General features: G+C 40.2%; 1 protein-coding gene across 6 annotated transcripts in view; it reads right to left on the bottom strand.

Moving 5' to 3' along the window:
• The window catches only part of SCN1A (sodium voltage-gated channel alpha subunit 1), a 177,492-nt gene that overhangs the window by 63,382 nt on the left and 109,478 nt on the right, over positions 1–4,632 (bottom strand). The gene's annotated exons all lie outside the window — the stretch shown is intronic.

Raw genomic sequence — 4,632 nt, 5'->3', positions numbered from 1 at the left:
TCCCTTCCGACCCTAGAAACTATGAAACTATGGCTCAGACGTGCCCTAATGAACTGAATGCTGGCCCATAAGGGTGTCAGCTGGACATCCAGCCAGATTCAGAGGTATTCTGTTTACCTGTGTGCTTGTGTATGACTGCAGTTTATTGTTGCTCTGATTAATTGTTTCTTGGCATATGAGGGTGTCAGCTTGTCCATGCTGATCAACCTGGCCGGGTCAGGTGTGTCACATTAATCTGTGTGTGTCTGTGTGTATGACTGATTTGGTGACTGGAGGAACCCAGCCCCATTGAAACTGAGTCCTGCAAGATAGCTCCATTGGGGCTGAGGACTTGCAGAAGGGAGATATACAACTCCATATAGAAACACAAGTAACACAAGCAGCACATTGATAGAATTACAAAGACCCTAGAAATGTATCCCTAATAAATGAGCACACCCCAAAGTGATAGGCAAATCTTGTAACACTGTTCCCTCTGAAAGGGATAGGTCACCCTGTTACAGTCAGATATTTTGTTCTTACAAAACTAGCTAAAATACACTGTCAAGTATTAACTGAGGAAAGGAGAAGTGACTTGCTTACATAGTAACTGATGTTCTTTGAGATATATTTCACGCTTGTTGAGTGCATATGCTGAGGTTTTGCTAGTTAGCAGTGTTTGTTGTGTTTCACATTCTTGTACTTTCCGTTGAGATTATAAAAAAGGATTCCCAAATATGTCTCGATTTTTTTACCATTAAAAGAACCCATGAGGCATCAGGCATGGAATATGCCTACAAATTACACATCTCAAAAATACCAGTTAATGTGTATAGATAAGTAACCTATTTCTGCTATAACTGATTATTCATAAGCTCATTATAAAATGTTAGCCCCTAAAGAACAGTTTTATTCAGAGATTGGGGCAAGTGAATGTAGCACAGTCCTACCAAATTCTGCATTATCCCTTAAATCTTCACAAACATATAACACTTTCAGAGAATTTACCATCTCATAGAACTGCTTTCTGGGTGCCTCAAGTTAGGCAACATTTTGAAACTGAAAAATAACTGTCCCTGAGTTTGCAAAGCCTTGTCTACCCTTATATACTATAAGTAGTCCAATTGACTTGGATGGAAGTATTCATGGTGTATAAAGATAAATATAGCTACATTTTTCAAGTCTATAGAGTTGGTCTGTCAGTACTAAATGCACATTTCCAGAGAAAAGCTGAAGATAGGTGTCTGGCACCATGAGGCTAGACTGAGGATAGGGAAGTAAGCCTATCTAGAAAAAATAAAACTCTGAATTCAAACCCACATTGCCTTGTGAGGAATTAAAATGACTCTGAGTCTAGAGCTATTGCTTCAAACAGTGACTGCTGTCAATAAGACCACCTGACCAGGCAAAAAATTGACTAGATGGTTCTCAGATCTGACCAGTGGTTTCAAACTTTTTTGGCCACATAACGCTTTACTTGCAAATTACTGCACATACCCCTGCTACTGCACATATCCCCTGCTACCTCACAACAGCGGGTGTTAAGGTCTGTGTTAAACAATCAGAAACTTCCCACCATTATTAAAGTGTAGGTAAATACCCCATGGCATAGCATGATGTATCTCTGGGGTATTCGTACCCCGGTTTGAAAAACATTGAGATAAATGATCTGAGTGACCAACCATACAGCTGAGTGGGGACTGCTCAAGGAGAATGCTTGATTGCAGCAATAATTATACATTTCTTATTTACTGGTCCTTGCAGATGATAGAGGTACTAAATTGACAAACTTTCTTATTGCTCGTCACTAAATAAGTTAACTAGTTTCATATTTCAGTAGTAATCAACATGAGGAAATGTAGTTTGGAGTGCAGAGGTGGCCTGGAATTCTGCGCATCACAGGTAGAAAAAAATCCAGGACTTGTATCCCAAACAAGTGTAAAAAATGGAAGAATAAGCAGAGCCTGTAATGATTCAAAAAGGAATTATCAGCAAAGAAGTTTCCATCTTAGAAGTCAAGAAGTATAGGGATAAAGTATTAAAAGTCAAGCTAACTTTGATCTTCCAAATATTGAAACAAATAGCAAAAACTTCTTCATTTATTTGAGCACCAAGAGAAGGAGGGAAAAAATAGGCTAATATTCATGAGGATAGGGTAGAGATAAATTGGCTCCACAAAAGAATGACTACTTTGCCTCATTTCACAGTAAGAGAAACAATGAAAACCAGGTCAATGGCAGCATGGGTAGTGGGAAGTTTGGAAGGCTTGGACAATAGAAGTCGTGGACCATATCCCAGGTAGAAGCAAAATTCAAAGTCTTTAATGCACTGAACTCATATTAACTAGATAATCTTCATCCCAGACTTATGAAATAACCAGCACATAAAATTACAGATCCAGTAACAGATATTTTTAATAAACTTGTCATGATGAGATTTCACCACTAGTGGAAAATAGCAAATATGGTGCAATGTAGGCTATTTAAGAAGTTGAGAGACAAGGCAGACAAACACATAAATAGTGTAAATTTGCCAAATCCCACTGATTTCAATAATAAAGGCACTGCTTAAGGCGATGCTTGCGTACTAACTGATGTGGGAACAGCCTCCCAGAAGCTGTCTGCAGCTCATGAATGCTCATATTATTGTTACTCAGAGCCTGCCCTCAGGCTCTGCTCAGCTGTTTGCACCTCATTAAGCCTCATTACATTGCTACTCAGAGCACTTCTAACAGCAGGACCAGGTCAATTTCTGATTTTAGGACTGCTGAAAGCAGATAACTCTTGGCAGTTGAGATATACTCCAAGCATTAACTGAGTATTCCATATACTGGGCAATATTCTGATTACTAAATGAGTTCGCTATAGCAGATTATAGCGTGCTTATAATTAAGAAAAGGGGGGAAAGCAATGTTGGGAATAGTAGGATCATTAGTCTGAACTCCTTAGTAAGGAAGAATATGTTAGGAAGTAAATATTGAGAAGGCTCTGGACTTTTCCAAAGTCATGACAATTAACACTGCCATCGCTCCCCTGCTGCCAAATTTCCAGACCCATGGGAAGCCCCAAAGACAGGATGATATGGCTCCATGGACAAAATCTAGCTTGCGGGCTGCAGTTCAAGGACCACTGTCCTAAGTTATATGGAGTGAGGTATTTCCCATCAACATAGGAAAGTACCAAGAAGAAAGATTTGCTGAACCTAGGAAGGGAGATGCAAGGAGCAAAGATGATTTGAATGTATGTTAGGAAGCTCAGGTTCTTCTGCTTCATGTTGCATAAAAGATTGTATATAGGACTAAAAAAACCCACCTAAACATGTTAGTTGCTTGGGGAGTTTTGTATTTTTTGCTGTACTTTATAACATTCAGAACTCTTCTTTAGGTATTACAGCAGAAATCCAATGATTATTTATCAATTTTGCATATCAAAATGATTTGACTAACAACTGCCCATAGTATTTTAACAGTTTTTACTTTCCCTTATGGTGGCTTCTTCTTCACTGCAGCTAACAAAGGAAACTAATGAAAAGGGTAATTAAAGCTCATGTTCATGTGCCAAAATCAAGTATCAGTGGGAGGTCAGATTTCAGCCAGTACGTATTTCCTGTTTAGACTTCAGCTGAGCCCTGCAAAAAGCCAGAAGCCCTTTCTTTCTCTGCTGTCAGTCATGACTCATGACTGCAAAGCACAAGATTCTCTGTTTCAAAGATGGTAAGAATGTAAGTTCCAGAAGTAAAAAGGAGAAGGAACAACCTTTTTTTCATTTGGCACCAAGGAATATTGTGCTCTTGGTATGCATGTCTTCACTGATATTAGCTGCTAGCTTGATGCTGATGATTGCCCTGGGTTCTATTCAGGCACCTATTCAGCCAGAGATATCAGTATCTCCTGGGGCTGCAATGTGTGGCTGCAGGGTGGTTGGCATTGGTGGTATCTTCATCTTTCACAACATATACCCTGTGTCACCATGTGGAGCTTGGTAAGTATGTCTCTAGAGATTATCTGGTTTTGTTCTTGTGTGACGACATACCTGTCAGTCTTTGCCCTTCCATTCCCAGTGACCCTTCTCAGTGCCACTCCTCTGCACATGACGTGTAGTAATGGCTTTGATTGCTCTACCTAATCTTTGTTAATGCTTGACTACAGTAAATGTTTGACTATCCTAGACAATGGCCACTTATTGCTATTAGAATGTATTTGTAGCCTTTTTTCCTGATGATCTTTTCACAAGGTGCTTTTTTTTTCCTTTTCTTTTCTCAGGTGACCCAAAATATCACCAGGGGTCCGGGTTTTCTGGGAAACCTGAAACAACCACAGATTTTACCTTTTACCGGAGGCAAACATGGATTTCTCGTTTTCATAGATTTCATAGATTTCATAGACATTAGGGCTGGAAGGGACCTCGGGAGATCATTGAGTTGAACCACCTCCGCTGGCAGACTGTTCCAGACCTTGGGGGCTCGGACAGTAAAGAAATTCTTCCTTATGTCCAGCCTGAAACGGTCTTGCAGCGGTTTGTGACCATTCAACCTAGTCATCCCTTGGGGCGCTCTGGTGAGCAAACCTTCCCCCAGATCCTGGTGGTCACCCCTGATAAACTTATAAGTGGCCAACAGATCACCCCTGAGCCTATGCTTTTCCAGGCTAAAGAG

Source organism: Crocodylus porosus, unplaced genomic scaffold (genome assembly GCF_001723895.1).
Source record: "Crocodylus porosus isolate Cpor-Errol unplaced genomic scaffold, CroPor_comp1, whole genome shotgun sequence".
NCBI classification, from domain to species: Eukaryota; Metazoa; Chordata; order Crocodylia; family Crocodylidae; genus Crocodylus; species Crocodylus porosus.
This window is presented reverse-complemented; position numbering and strand designations above follow the sequence as displayed.